General features: G+C 34.6%; 3 long non-coding RNA genes across 3 annotated transcripts; all 3 read right to left on the bottom strand.

The window, feature by feature from the left end:
* Positions 1-1,333: 1,333 nt before the first annotated feature.
* Positions 1,334-4,206, bottom strand: LOC137925030 (uncharacterized). The gene is made up of 4 exons (XR_011107629.1): positions 4,119-4,206; positions 3,166-3,177; positions 2,089-2,154; positions 1,334-1,360 (listed from the first exon to the last, which is right to left on the bottom strand). It is a non-coding gene; the product is annotated as an uncharacterized lncRNA (long non-coding RNA).
* A 2,130-nt stretch (positions 4,207-6,336) lies between these two features.
* On the bottom strand, positions 6,337-9,902 carry LOC137925023 (uncharacterized). Its single transcript, XR_011107627.1, has 3 exons — positions 9,824-9,902; positions 8,397-8,486; positions 6,337-7,317 (listed from the first exon to the last, which is right to left on the bottom strand). It is a non-coding gene; the product is annotated as an uncharacterized lncRNA (long non-coding RNA).
* Positions 9,903-13,083: 3,181 nt separating this feature from the next.
* LOC137925016 (uncharacterized) lies at positions 13,084-16,767 on the bottom strand. Its single transcript, XR_011107626.1, has 3 exons — positions 16,636-16,767; positions 15,190-15,279; positions 13,084-14,104 (listed from the first exon to the last, which is right to left on the bottom strand). It is a non-coding gene; the product is annotated as an uncharacterized lncRNA (long non-coding RNA).
* Positions 16,768-16,900: the final 133 nt, after the last annotated feature.

Below are 16,900 nucleotides of genomic sequence, written 5' to 3'. Positions count from 1 at the left end.
AAAGAAGAAATTTTATTTGTATTAATTTATGCACATTCATGTGACTTCCACCTTTTTACTGGCTCATCACACACTCTGGAACTATATGTTAGAGACTTATTTGGTACAAATCTTACTTTCGCCGGGTAGAGTTGCTAGAAACGGATTTATGAGATTCCACTAGCGAAGGATAACTCCTTCTAATAAGAATTTTATAAAATGCTTATTAGAAAACTATTCTTGCTAATTTTTAGCATGCAATGGATTTTCTGAAATTTCACCTACAAAAGGCTGCGCGGGCGACGCGAAGCGTGGGGGACGGTTTGTATTATTTAATTATTATGTCAAATAACGAATTATAGATACTAACCTTTTTCTGTATAATGAAACAAATATTATTTTATACGTTCTTATATTATTTATTGTTGTTGGCAGCTACACTATTATTTCTGTATTTCGATTATTATAATTATAAGGTACAAGAATCGGTTACCGTTGCTTTTATAATTCATATAATGAACAAGGATGAAAACATTTAATAATAAAAACTTACACGTCCCCTTTTCCTTCCATGTCGGGACTTACGATGCAATGCAATCTAGAAAAAACATCGAAATCCTGTTTAATGTTATGCTGCTTCTTTCTTCATCGAGAACAATTTACAACATATGTGATTATAATTATTTAAAATAAAATTAGTTACTGAAACGTTACTTTGCGCAGACGAATCGCACCGCGCGTAGCGGGCATACGCGAAGCCCCACCCCCGCGTACCGAAACTAGAGGGCCTTCGCCATGCGTGCATATGCGGAACCCCACCCTTGTTTTCCGCGTCTTGAAATCTCTACCACTGTTGCGCCTGAGTAAACGAAAGTAGGGGAAACCAGGGTACCGTGTTCAAGTGCACTCTCTCTCAGACACGGTACCTCGTTATCAAAGTTAAGTTAGTTTATATTAACTAGTTCTAGTTTATGTTTATATCCGTTTAAATTTTTACTTGCACAAATTACTTTTGTATATAAATCAGTATTAATAAACCTGTTTCTTTACTGCATTGTCGAGTTTTTTTTTTGAAAGTTTACCCCCGTGTACTACAGACCACTAAATAGAATAGTGCAAGCGCGTCTGTGAAATACGACAGAAGCGCAATGTTACTATAGTATAAGAGTAACGTTTTGCCAGGTCGCTTAGAGGACCCCAGGATATTGGCGCATGCATGTCAGCCCTCTATCAGTTCCCTCGCTGTATCAATGTCTTTATTTTTCCCGATAAAGGCGTGAATTAATTCCGCCAGTTTCATCAAAGACCAATACAGTTATTAATTATCTATAGTATAAAAATAAGAGTGACTCACGCGAGTGCTCGACGTAGTCCATGCTTTCTAGAAATGTTTATTGAAATATGAATACATTTACAGACTGTAATTAAAACTAACAAATTTCAGTCGTTGGGCATCCAATGGAACCGGTGAGAGGCATCGAGCGTCTTCCAACCTTGTAGCTGCCATTTGAACCTTTACATTTTATAGATCGCTTGCTATCCCGGAAATTTTAACCAAGGTCAAATTATGCAGTATGTATTAATAGCCATGTAACTTTGACAATTACAAACGTTCGGTATAAAATAAGGGGGACCGAAAAGAAATTACGCTTTCTTAAGTTAAATTCACACGACTACATTTTTAACAAGTTTTTATTTCTAATCAAAAATATATTCACCTTCGTTATCAACAATCTTTTGCTATCTAGTATACAAATTTTCAATGCCGTAACGGTAAAAATCAATCGGATTTTATGTAAAATATATCGACAGAAATGACACTACTTTCCGGTCCCCCATATATATTTCGGTTTACATCAAACTGTTGTTTCATTTCTGTTAGGATAAACAACCACTTTTCCCTTAAAGAGTACTTCATACCCATAATTTTAACATGGTCATTAAACACTATCTCTTTATACCTTCTCGTACTTGATATACTGTATAGATCAACTTTATACGTTTATGACAGGTATCCAATGTTAAATATTTTTATTGATTATCTGTTTAAATTTTATCTTTATAACAGTAATAATTATAACGTATACAAAAACAAATGGAACCACTTACTAGTCTATGAGGTTTAAGACACACCTCCACGCTCTCTTGAGTGAAGCAAAGATCGCTGTTGTCTTCCTGGAACAGGTTCTAATTTAAACTTCTTATATTTAACCGTAAGACTTCCACAGCTGAATATGTGTCTTCGCATATATCACCCATAGAACTGGTTGAAAGCTGCCCATATTCAGCTACTTTAGATGACCTTACTGATGTCGTCTGTCCATCCTGTGGGTAGACATCAGACTGTTACATCCAGCAAGAATCCTATCCATTTATCACTTATCAACAATAGAACATACCCGCTGAGTTTCTACCCTCTGCACGAAACAATAGCCCTTTTATTTACAATCTTTCTATTAATTCAAAGATTCTTCCTAAAATTCATATCTAATCATTACCAAATATTTTTTATAAAGGCTTCTCAACGGAGAGTCATAACATTACGCTTTTCGATCAGCGGTCTCTACTCCAGAACCTTAAATGACCCCAGGGTCCAACTGAACAGTTTACAATAGGATAAATAGTAAAACACCTTCTACATATTATATGACATAACTACTTTTATTATTTATATTGCCTTTGCCATCAACAACTTATTATAGGTGTCATGATACGTAAATAGTAAATAGAGATTAAGTATACAAAACCAATCAATACATATAAGAAAAGATCAGATAATATAATCAAGGTAAATTTATAATTCTTATGACAGCTGTCAGATGATTGAATTCTAAACGCAATTAATTATGGTTTTTCGAACATATTTTTCTCTTTATAACTAGAGGAATCAAACCATACAGGCAATGCCGAATCTAATTCTACCGGAAATAATGGTGCCAGTGTTATTTTGTCCAGTTTCATAAAGAGTGAAATAATACAAATCGTGGTCACTGTACAGTACGAAGATGCAAATATACAACTATCTAATACATTGATATTAATTCTAGAGCATCTCGTTGAATAAGTAACTCGAATTGAGATTTATAAGACTTCAGTTAGATCGTGTTCTGGTAAGTTTTCTTTCTGAGGTTATCTTTCAAAGGTTATTTACCAAAATATTTATTAATATGGTTATGTTATACTTACATCTTCAGTTTGCTGAAATGGAAAGATCAAAAGGTTACTGTGTATATTTAAAAGCTTATGTGAATTTTTCTTCAAAACTAAGTGATTTTAAAACTTTTACATCTTATCAAAACTTCAATTTAGTTCATTCAAATTTATCATACAGGATGATTAATGTATAGCAAATTTGCTGCCAATTAATGTACGTAGATCTTATCCAAAAATGGTTTCAGAAATAATTAACAACGTATATATAATATAGTAAGAAAAAGTGTTTACAAAATTCGTACAACACGCCATGTTAAAATTTATTATTGTTTACTATGTCCTTCAGAGTTTGTATTGCCAGTTGACCTATTGCATTCCAATAAAAAAAATGTAATACATTTAAGAGTGAACACTTTATACAGCCTGATTGGAAAAAGATATAAAAACTGCAAATCTTTTTACTGGTGAATAAACTATGCGTTCGCCCTTTTAAAGCTTTTACACTTATGAACAATCACCCTATACATATTTTTACTATACACATATAATCTGGTATTGTTTGATGATAATTTTAACATTTAAATATATATTACAAATATTTAATTTCATTAAAATTTGAACAAATATGATTATTAGAATTTTGGTGGTTGAAATATGGAAATCAAACGAACTTGAAAAATGCATGTTTGTATATTACGTTTCCACACAAAAAGAAATGTACGAGATATAATTAATATGTCATAAAGTGAAAAAATGGTTGTCAACGTGACAGTGTTGCTACTGTTATATTTTTATCAATACATAAATATGGGTGCGTTCTCAATTATCTAACAACAATGACCTTGAACAAACAGGAGCGTTCAAGTATTTTGTACAATTAAACTAAAAACCTGATACAAAGAACAGAAAAATGCCATCAGGAGAATCTCTATGCAAAGGATAAAATGTTATTGATATTTTTATGACATTAAATTTTTAATACATACCGTAAAACTTGTAACAAGCGCGAATGACAGTAAAATTAAAAAAAGACGCATTGTTATGTTTTCTTTCGGTCTCACTTTCTTCCGACCCGGTATTTAGCACCTAAATACTGTTAATTATCCATTTCTAATCAATTTTATGGCCATAATTACAACAAGTTGGCAATTAATTACAATTATACGCTGTAAATGTTTCTTTAATGTGTAAGCTAATACGGTTCGGAACAGCATGGAATAATTTTACGGTAAATTTTCGAATCAATCGCAATAGGATTTTTGTAAAATGTTTTAATTTATACGTTTATATATATTACGCGTTAAATGCACTATATTTATGTAAATATAAATACTATTTATTTATATATACACTCATCATTGTAAAATTTTGCCGATCACAAAGTTTATATATCTATTTCACATTTAGTAATTTAAACAAAGTGATCGTTTTTGAATACGTTACAATAATTTGTTTGTTGTATTGGAATGTTACAGAATGATAATTTCTAGCAGTATAAAGTCTGCAGGTATAGTTAGTTTCATATTAAAATCATTCTATTAATTATATTTAAGAGTAACGTCCAAAATTATAAATGAACAAAAAAATTATCGAGTAATTGACAAAAAAATCACATTTTACTTGAAATATATCTTCCGTGTCTTTTGTTAACCACATTACGGATTTTAATATCAGCAAATCGGATCAATTGGCTCTTTATAAATATTTTACTTCTGGGTGGAGGTTCTTGTTAAGTTTCAATTCAAGAACCATAAGGCTCCAGCGGCCAACTGTTCCTTTCACTATGTGGCTTGTCTATTGCAACATGAAGGTTACTTTTGTAAAATCTTGCGGTCGAAGAATTTGCTTTACATTTATTTTTTTCATTCATATAGAGACATGTGACATTGTCTTGTTGAAAATACGTATCAGTTTTATTCAAATCTTTTAGAAAACAATCTTGCCCAAAAATTCTATATATTTGATACCTATTTGTTCATTATACTACATAAGTAATAAATGTTTATTAAATTTGTAACTAGAAAATGGTGTTAAAACATTTTTGACTAAGAACACTGAAGTCATAACTGAGGCATCTGGTAATCAGCTTTTGCTTTGAATTTTACCGTAGCAGATAAAATTACTGATCTATTGAGATATACATTTGTATGTCTCGAGTTAACAAGATCAAGTTTATGTCGCAGCGTATAAAATTTCTTTAACTTAATGACAAGATGGCGCACGAGCGGCGTGACTACGTATGATAGATGGCGATGATACTAGATTTTCACGCGCAACAAATTAGCGTTGGTGTCTGGTAAATATACCTATTTGTGCGTGGATAGAGTTACTGTAAATAGCTTCTTTTATAATTTATATTTAAGGAAATCATGACAGATTTCTTTGCTTGTTAAAATTAAAATATTTCTGTCAATCATCACCTTTTTAGCCATAAGACGTTCACTGCTGAACGTGGACCACCACTAAAGATTTTTTCGGTTGGAAGCTGCGTTTATTCAGCATCTTTCGACAGCGTAACAAAGTAGTCTGTCCACCTTGTGTATCTAGTATTACGAAGACTCATTCAAAAAGAACATAATACATATTACAATATAGATACATATAGATTAAGGTTCCAACTCGTTAGTCCACCTTGTGGGTGCATATTCTACGTCGGGATTGTCTGCCCGTGAGGTCCACTCTAGAACTTTAAAGCTCCAACAGCAATTTATTCTGGGCGCTTTGTGGTCTGCTCACTGGCATTTCAAATCGCCAATTGCTGGGCTGCATCGCATACTTTCGTTCTTTTCGTTGCTGATTCGATTTCTTAGATAAATCCCGAGCATAGCTCTTTCCATGGCTCGTTAAGCAATTGTAAGCTTGCCATTAAAGCTGGCTAATAAATGCAGAACAAAAAAAAATGAAAGATATATTATAAATTGATTCATTTAGTACTCTTCAGAATCATAGCCGGGTCTGAAATAAAACAATTTACGATTAAAATTACATTAATTATATTTAAAATATTTCAAAACTGTCCACGGATAACTCATTCTTAATGTGCGATAATCGTTTATACTTGATCTACAAGGAGATCTGAAGACAAAAAAAAAAACAATTATAAATTCTTCAATCATTTATTAAAACTTCTATGCTATGTGTGCGTCACAAGAAATAATAACAGTAATCATTTTTTACCCCATGGCTTTAAAAAGCACTCCCCATTGGGCACATTATTAATTATATTTCAAGTAACACTTTAGACAGGCGCATAGTGTTGAAAGTTAAGAAAAAAAAAAGATAGAAAAAAGAAAGAAAAATTGGAATACCTACAATATTTCAGTTATGTAAATGAGTGTTACTTATCTACAATAACCGGCGATAAATATTATACATCGATCTTTGGAAAGAGATAATAATTTCTGCTTCGTAGAGCACTATCTCTGTTCCACACTAACTATGTGACGTTTTGTCGGTCGTTGTATTTCGTGCAACAGAGAAAACTTTCCAAACGCCGTAGTGCAATATTATTTTGGAGGTTTAAAAAAATTCGATTTGTTAATATGACTAATGTAACAGTTATTCTGATATATATATGTATATATATTTATACCAGCAGCGTTCTTTGTGTACCATAATAACACTTTTTTAGTGCAACGGTTTGAATGTAAAAGACTTTAGTACACTATCATACAACTCTCTGATGATAGCCTCCCATTAGATGAACCGTAAGGCGTACCCGTAAGGCCGGCATCATGGCGTACTTAGGTGACGGTCTATGCCTCGTAGTGGGTGTCTATCGATTGACATGACGATAATGATGCTTGTATGCATATCTTAATGTGTCAAAAAAACTAATAAATAGAAACTGTGTCTCTTGTTCCTGGCTTCGTAGGCTTTGGTTTGGGATGCGGTTTCGCAGAAGGGCGCGGATGCGGTGCGACTGTAGGTTTGGGATGCGGGTTCGCAGAAGGGCGCGGATTCGGTTTAGGTTTAGGATACGGAAACGGTTTAGGTTTCGGAAACGGTTTAGATTTCAGAAGCGACCGTAAGAGCGGTCGTAAGAACGGTCTTAACAATCAAAGAAAGTAGAGAAAGTTTCACGCGATTGTCCTTTGTTCGAAATTTCAATTTTTTCTTTATGCGTCTGCGTCTTGTATTTGCACCATCGTCATCAGCAAGCCACTTTCGGAACGACAGTGGGTGCTAGAAACAAAATTATTTTGTAGTTTATTTTAAAAATTAGCAATAGTTCAGTTTAAACAAAATATAAATAAAGAAATCATCATCAAAGTGTTTTTGTTTCTCTTTTTAAGTATAGCAAAAAATGTGGTAGAAGACTCTGTACTTTATACATATTCAATTATTTACTATGATCTAGGCAGTGGCAAGTGATCATATATTTATCTTTCAAACCGCCCACAGCTGGACATAGACAAGACTTCCCCATAGATTTTTAAGAGGACGCTTTGACGTTCTTTACATGTTCATTTATCTATCATGTAGTTGGACATCATACGCTGCGCTGACCGATCTGTGGTCTCCAGTCCAGAAATTTAAGATCCCAGCGGCCATCTGTTCTACGCGCAAAGTGACCTGCCAGCTGCCAATTTAAGTTGCTAATTCCTTCTCTCTTCTTACCTTAATTCATGTACGCATCTCCTCATTGATCTTGTAGAGGAGTTTCGAGCATAGCCCTCTATGGCGTGTCGAGCATCTGTGAGCTTGGCAATGAATCCTGAAGTGATAGACCAGGTTTCAACGCCGTAAGTCATTGGTAATACACAGCGGTCATCGACCTTCGTCTTAATGCAAAGCAGGCACAATAATAATTTAAGAAATACAAGTAACAGATAAATTGTATGCATTGATGTACATTTCACAAATTATTTTACACCGATTGGCTTTAAAATGAAAAAACAATGAGTACTTATACATTTTTAACAATGCCAGTAAACATGGCCAGAATAAGAAGTGAAGGAATTTGTCCGAAATCAAATTTCATAATTATAAAATTTCACTCTTTCTAATACATAATTAAAATGGATGATTCTAATATTTAATGATTGTTTTATTTTTGTTTAAAAATCTTAATAAATCCTTGCTTTACAATATCAAAATAATATAAAAAACGCCGGTACATATCCAAAAGAGATTCATTAATATTATCACTCGTTTATATCTTATTAAGATGTCAAAGAAATCCATCTACCATTCTATATTTTAACACGAAATCTACAGTGATATTAGATGCACAAAAGAACGAAATATTATAAAGTACTCACTTGCGGCCTGTTCTGGTCGCTGTCCGAGCAAAGATTAGTTCCCAAAGATGTCGCACATGCCGTCTCTTGTTTTACATCGGAATTTCTTGACTGGGGATATAAAGACGAATCAATCAAAACGGGAGAACAATAGTAATCTATTCTATTTTTAAATCGCTAAGTGGCGCTTATAGTAGATCTCTTTGCAGTAGCTAAGCTGAAAGTCTTTCGAGAGAGCTCTACGTTAGATGTTCAATCTGAATTGATGTATATATAGACCTGGTTTACACAGTTCATTTGACGTTTGCAGATTCAGCGGGTACGAGGCGGCAAATCAAAGGGCTCACTTAGCCTAAACTTTTTAAATAGGAAGCTCAATGAACGTTTCACAGGATTGGGAGGCCGTTGAGCTGTTAGGTAGTTTAGGCAGATGCTTCATGGACTGGACTCAAAATCCCCTCGAGGATATCTTGGTTGGGGCTTTTACTCGTTAATAATATTTGTTTAGTACTCCAACACACTGCGTGGGGGGGGGGGGGTATTTACCGGTTGCTGTTATTAGCATTATTATCACTTCTGAAAGCGTTAGCCTTGGAAGTAGGAAGTGGCGGCTAAAATCTCTTATGTGTTGTTCCGCGGAGTGCGGTGGTGCAGGCACCGTTGTGAAAATATCTAGGTTTAAGCTGTCGCTTTAATTGCTTCTAGCATGGAACAGGCTAGAAGCAATTAAAGATCAACCCGATCGGTTGCTATGATAAGATTATTAGTTTATATTTTATTAAATTAATCACATGCAAGTTTGACTTATTTACCAGGAAAATAATGTTTTAAATTATTTTTTTAGAAAAACTGTGTCAACGCGCTGTATAGGATAAATATATTTCACTTTTTATTTACTATAGGCCTCAATCGACCATAATGATCGTTCACACACAAAAATAAACTGGAAGTAAATAGACTTGTCTCTAATATTATCTATAATAAGTTCTTTGAGTAATTTTATTTAAAATTATTTCATAAATTTTCAACAAAACTGGATGGAAGCGGCCAGAAGCCAGGGTTTTTAACGGATTTAATATGGTTGTCTGTATAGCTTATAGGTGAATGTTCAACGCTATTCAGCGCGCTATGTGGTTTGCCCACTACACCTACAACTTGCCTTGTCTACGGATCTCCCCATCCCTGATTCGATCCGGTAGAGAAAGGCCAGCATAGCTCTCGTATCATTGAATGACTGTGAACCTGTCATTGACGCCCAGAGTGAAACACAATGTTTCTCTATTAATGTCTGATTTACTAAAGTACTTTTGCACTTGCTACAGAAACTAATAAAGGCTTAAATTACCGTAATTCATTCATGGTATTAGCTCTAAAAGCTTTGTCATTTGTCACACACGATAAAAAGTACATCCGTAAAGGATCTCTCCGAGAAATAAATTAATAATTACCTCTGCTGCCAAAACCGATGTTAGAATTAACAGGAAAAGAAATATCATTTTGCTACAATCTCCAAAAATTGGTATAGCGCGAACTGAGAATCTAAATATCGTTTAGTAATGCATTATTGTATTATTTATACCTCTAATTAGCGATAATCTTAATTACAATTATACGCTTGATTATGATTTATCAATACCTAAACGATATTAATTTCCGGACAAAGTGTAACGTTTAACGAAAAATATTTTGTTTTTCATAGCGATGTTAGATTGCATACTACGAGTATGTTCAAGTAATATAACGGAATGATTTGACTTTTGATGTCAAAATGCCTTCATAAGCAAACTTTTAAAAGTACGGTGAAAAAGTTATATTTATTTACACAAGAATTGAAAATGTTGTCTTTTTTATTCAATATCATTGTAGCCGCAAGAAATCAACTGCCGGCCATAGACCGTACCAGAGATTTTTTTTTTAAAAAAAAAAAGGATCCACAAATATTGTGCAGTCTTGCATGTTTCATTCCGAATTTTATTGAAAATTTATTTCAGCAGTCTACAGAGAGAGGGATTTAATACATGTTTTACACGTGGTTACTTTATCTTTTTGTTTTTATTCCCTAGATTTTATCTTTTATCATTCTTTTTTTATTGTTATGTTACAATGGTTTATATAATTTATTGAAAAACTGGCGATCGTAGGTGGCGCGTGAATTTATTGTATAGAATTGCTACTGCTTATAAACAAGTTTCCAGAGGATGGACTGGAACCTCCTCTGCGTTTCATAATACTACACTGCAATTGCCAACCTGCCTACCAAGCGTGGCGATTATGGTGTATTCGCCCATAGATATCTTTGGGTGAAGCTTATGCCTTGCAGTAAGTTCCTATGGACTGAAACGATCATACTTATTTATTGCCATTGGTGGTTATTTTTTGTTCAATATTTCTATTTTTTTATATTACGAGTACCTATGTCTTTTTGTGACATGGCTGGCCTGTGTCATTTCAAGTGAGTGACTAATTGTTTTCCAAAAAAACCTATTAATCTTGAAAAAATAGTATAAATGAGTAATAAATTGTAAATCTAGCTCCTTTAAAAACCGAACTTTAATTATTAATATCAACAAGAAAATGACAAAATTGTTAAAAGGTCTCATAAATTTCAAAAAAAAAAAAAAAACACCTCTGCCCCATATAGCACGAATTAATATGTGACATTTAAAAATAGGTCTGTAAGGTGGATCAGATACGTGCTTGAGTGATAACTCACTCCCACCTACTAATCGAGTATATTGGTGACTGGGCCATCACGGAGTATGTCATACGTGCTCAGGTGCTAACTAACTTCTACCCGTCAATTGCGTATAGTTTTAATGAATTTCACACGAATTATAATCAATTAAATATGTTATAATTAACTGTTGATAGGCCTCAAGTCGGAGAAAAAGTAATTGCAATAAAACAGAATAGAAACGCAATGACAAAAGGGAGAGGATTGTAAAGCTCCAATATATTCACGTAAACATCACACGAAAACTCCTCTGTCCTGAATTAATTGTAGAACAACTTTGTACATATTTTTTTATTAAAATTTCTCCTTTATAAAATAGGCACTATTGTTCCTTATCCACATATATTTTCAAGGAAACATAAATCGATATCATATAAGCCAATAGATACCCACTGTAGGGCATATTCCTCCTTCTTAGATCGCCATAATGATTGGTCTTGCGTCACCTGACCCCAGCTACTTCCCGTGAACTTGACTCAGCGGTCGGTCCATCAAGTTCAGCTTACCCACGGCGCAGACACGCTCAACACAGCTCGAGAACGGCCATCGGTTGCACGATCGACGAGCCCCTATCACTGCCAGTTTCAACCAGCAATTTTTAGATCTACTTTAGTACAAGTGACTTCGGTTCTTCGATTCGAACTTGCAACGAATCTTTAAGCATAACCAGTACTCTCTGGGAGACCTCAAGCCTTCTTATAAGCATCATCAATAACGACCACATCTCAGAGCTATACATCATAACCAAATTATCTTTATAAGAGATCTTTATAGAAGTAATTCATCAGTCAAGCCGTAAGACGTTTACTACATACATAAGTACATCTACATAAGTAATAAATGTTTACTAAATTTGTAACTAGAAAATGGTGTTAAAACATTTTTGACTAAGAACACTGAAGTCATAACTGAGGCATCGGAGAATCAGCATTTGCTTTGAATTTCACCGTAGCAGATAAAATTACTAATCTATTGAGATATACATTTGTATGTCTCGAGTTAACAAGATCAAGTTTATGTCGCAGCGTATAAAATTTCTTTAACTTAATGACAAGATGGCGCACGAGCGGCGTGACTACGTATGATAGATGGCGATGATACTAGATTTTCACGCGCAACAAATTAGCGTTGGTGTCTGGTAAATATACCTATTTGTGCGTGGATAGAGTTACTGTAAATAGCTTCTTTTATAATTTATATTTTAGGAAATCATAACAGATTTCTTTGCTTGTTAAAATTAAAATTTTTCTGTCAATCATCACCTTTTTAGCCATAAGACGTTCACAGCTGAACGTGGACCACCACTAAAGATTTTCAACAAGACCGGTTGGAAGCTACGTTTATTCAGCATCTTTCGACAGCGTAACAAAGCAGTCTGTCCACCTTGTGTATCTAGTATTACGAAGACTCATTCAAAAAGAACATAATACATATTACAATATAGATACATATAGATTAAGGTTCCAACTCGTTAGTCCACCTTGTGGGTGCATATTCTACGTCAAAATTGTCTGCCCGTGAGGTCCAGTCTAGAACTTTAAAGCTCCAACAGCAATTTATTCTGCGCGCTTTGTGGTCTGCTCACTGGCATTTCAAATCGCCAATTGCTGGGCTGCATCGCATACTTTCGTTCTTTTCGTTGCTGATTCGATTTCTTAGATAAATCCCGAGCATAGCTCTTTCCATGGCTCGTTAAGCAACTGTGAGCTTGCCATTAAAGCTGGCCGTGATTCCTGTTAATATAAATGCAGAACAAAAAAATGAAAGATATATTATAAATTGATTCATTTATTACTCTTCAGAATCATAGCCGGGTCTGAAATAAAACAATTTACGATTAAAATTACACTAATTATATTTAAAATATTTCAAAACTGTCCACGGATAACTCATTCTTAATGTGCAATAATCGTTTATACTTGATCTCCAAGGAGATCTGAAGACAAAAAAAAAAAACAATTATAAATTCTTCAATCATTTATTAAAACTTCTATGCTATGTGTGCGTCACAAGAAATAATAACAGTAATCATTTTTTAATTCCTTGACATTTTATATTATATCCAAACCCATGGCTTTAAAAAGCACTCCCCATTGGGCACATTATTAATTATATTTCAAGTAACACTTTAGACAGGCGCATAGTGTTGAAAGTTAAGAAAAAAAAAAAGATAGAAAAAAGAAAGAAAAATTGGAATACCTACAATATTTCAGTTATGTAAATGAGTGTTACTTATCTACAATAACCGGCGATAAATATTATACATCGATCTTTGGAAAGAGATAATAATTTCTGCTTCGTAGAGCACTATCTCTGTCCCACACTAACTATGTGACGTTTTGTCGGTCGTTGTATTTCGTGCAACAGAGAAAACTTTCCAAACGCCGTAGTGCAATATTATTTTGGAGGTTTAAAAAAATTCGATTTGTTAATATGACTAATGTAACAGTTATTCTGATATATATATGTATATATATTTATACCAGCAGCGTTCTTTGTGTACCATAATAACACTTTTTTAGTGCAACGGTTAAGGCCGGCATCATGGCGTACTTAGGTGACGGTCTATGCCTCGTAGTGGGTGTCTATCGATTGACATGACGATAATGATGCTTGTATGCATATCTTAATGTGTCAAAAAAACTAATAAATAGAAACTGTGTCTCTTGTTCCTGGCTTCGTAGGCTTTGGTTTGGGATGCGGTTTCGCAGAAGGGCGCGGATGCGGTGCGACTGTAGGTTTGGGATGCGGGTTCGCAGAAGGGCGCGGATTCGGTTTAGGTTTAGGATACGGAAACGGTTTAGGTTTCGGAAACGGTTTAGATTTCAGAAGCGACCGTAAGAGCGGTCGTAAGAACGGTCTTAACAATCAAAGAAAGTAGAGAAAGTTTCACGCGATTGTCCTTTGTCCGAAATTTCAATTTTTTCTTTATGCGTCTGCGTCTTGTATTTGCACCATCGTCATCAGCAAGCCACTTTCGGAACGACAGTGGGTGCTAGAAACAAAATTATTTTGTAGTTTATTTTAAAAATTAGCAATAGTTCAGTTTAAACAAAATATAAATAAAGAAATCATCATCAAAGTGTTTTGGTTTCTCTTTTTAAGTATAGCAAAAAATGTGGTAGAAGACTCTGTACTTTATACATATTCAATTATTTACTATGATCTAGGCAGTGGCAAGTGATCATATATTTATCTTTCAAACCGCCCACAGCTGGACATAGACAAGACTTCCCCATAGATTTTTAAGAGGACGCTTTGACGTTCTTTACATGTTCATTTATCTATCATGTAGTTGGACATCATACGCTGCGCTGACCGATCTGTGGTCTCCAGTCCAGAAATTTAAGATCCCAGCGGCCATCTGTTCTACGCGCAAAGTGACCTGCCAGCTGCCAATTTAAGTTGCTAATTCCTTCTCTCTTCTTACCTTAATTCATGTACGCATCTCCTCATTGATCTTGTAGAGGAGTTTCGAGCATAGCCCTCTATGGCGTGTCGAGCATCTGTGAGCTTGGCAATGAATCCTGAAGTGATAGACCAGGTTTCAACGCCGTAAGTCATTGGTAATACACAGCGGTCATCGACCTTCGTCTTAATGCAAAGCAGGCACAATAATAATTTCAGAAATACAAGTAACAGATAAATTGTATGCATTGATGTACATTTCATAAATTATTTTACACCGATTGGCTTTAAAATGAAAAAAACAATGAGTACTTATACATTTTTAACAATGCCAGTAAACATGGCCAGAATAAGAAGTGAAGGAATTTGTCCGAAATCAAATTTCATAATTATAAAATTTCACTCTTTCCAATACATAATTAAAATGGATGATTCTAATATTAATGATTGTTTTATTTTTGTATAAAAATCTTAATAAATCCTTGCTTTACAATATCAAAATAATATAAAAAACGCCGGTACATATCCAAAAGAGATTCATTAATATTACGAGTATCACTCGTTTATATCTTATTAAGATGTCAAAGAAATCCATCTACCATTCTATATTTTAACACGAAATCTTCAGTGATATTAGATGCACAAAAGAACGAAATATTATAAAGTACTCACTTGCGGCCTGTTCTGGTCGCTGTCCGAGCAAAGATTAGTTCCCAAACATGTCGCACATGCCGTCTCTTGTTTTACATCGGAATTTCTTGACTGGGGATATAAAGACGAATCAATCAAAACGAGAGAACAATAGTAATCTATTCTATTTTTAAATCGCTAAGTGGCGCTTATAGTAGATCTCTTTGCAGTAGCTAAGCTGAAAGTCTTCCGAGAGAGCTCTACGTTAGATGTTCAATCTGAATTGATGTATATATAAACCTGGTTTACACAGTTCATTTGACGTTTGCAGATTCAGCGGGTACGAGGCGGCAAATCAAAGGGCACACTTTGCTCAAAACTTTTTAGATAGGAAGCTCAATGGACGTTTCACAGGATTGGGAAGCCGTTGAGCTGTGATGGACTGGACTCAAAATCCCCTCGAGGACATCTTGGTTTGGGCTTTTACTCGTTGATAATATTTATTTAGTACTCCAACACACTGCGTCGGGGTGGGGGGTGGGGGGTATTTGTCGGTTGCTATTATTAGCATTATTATCACTTCTGAAAGCGTTAGCCCTGGAAGTAGGAAGTGGCGGCTAAAATCTCTTATGTGTTGTTCCGCGGAGTGCGGTGGTGCAGGCACCGCTGTGAAAATATCTAGGTTTAAGCTGTCGCTTTGCTATTGCTTCTAGCATGGAACAGGCTAGAATCTCAACCCGATCGGTTGCTATGATAAGATTATTGGTTTATATTTTATTAAATTAATCGCACGCAAGTTTGACTAATTTACCAGGAAAATAATGCTTTAAATTATTTTTTGAAAAAAACTGTGGCGACGTGCTGTATAGGACATTACAAATATATTTCACTTTTTTGTTTACTATAGCTTTCAATCGACCATAATGATCGTTCACACACAAAATTAAAGACTGAAAATAAATATAATTGTCCGTGTAGAAATAATTCAGTCTTAATGCATGTATCTCTATGGAATAAGATCTTCGAGTAATTTTATTTACAATTACTTCATAAATTTTCAACTAGACTGGATGGAAGCGGCCAGAAGCCAGTGTATTCAACGGGTTTAATATGGTTGTCTGTACAGCTTATAGGTGAATGTTCAACGCTGTTCAGAGCGCTGTGTGGTTTGCCCACTGCAACTACAACCTGCCTTTCGTTCATCTACGGATCTCTCCATCCCTGATTCGATCCGGTAGAGAAATCCCAAGCATAGCCCTCGTATCATTAAGTGACTGTGAGCCTGTCAATGATGCCCAGAGTGAAGGATAAAGTTCCACTTTTAATAGCCGATTTATAAACGTACTTTTCTACGTGCTACAGAAACTAATAAAGGCTTAAATTACCGAAATTCATTCATGGTATTAGCTCTAAAAGCTTTGTCATTTGTCACACACGATAAAAAGTACATCCGTAAAGGATCTCTCCGAGAAATAAATTAATAATTACCTCTGCTGCCAAAACCGATGTTAGAATTAACAGGGAAAGAAATATCATTTTGCTATAATCTCCAAAAATGGGTAGGCAGCAAGATAAGTTACTCCAAAGGCCGTCATCAACTAACTTCGGTAGTGGATTATCTTCCGAATTACTTGACGCGCGAACTGAGAATCTAAATATCGCTTAGTAATGCATTATTGTATTATTTATACCTCTAATTAGCGATAATCTTAATTACAATTATACGCTTGATTATGATTTATCAATACCTAAA

The sequence above is a fragment of the Battus philenor genome, unplaced genomic scaffold (assembly GCF_028537555.1).
Source record: "Battus philenor isolate CCGP_79_NKW_IND1 unplaced genomic scaffold, ilBatPhil1.0.hap1 SCAF_25, whole genome shotgun sequence".
Classification (NCBI taxonomy): Eukaryota; Metazoa; Arthropoda; class Insecta; order Lepidoptera; family Papilionidae; genus Battus; species Battus philenor.
Note: the sequence above shows the minus strand (reverse complement) of the source record. Positions and strands in the feature narration are given on the sequence as shown.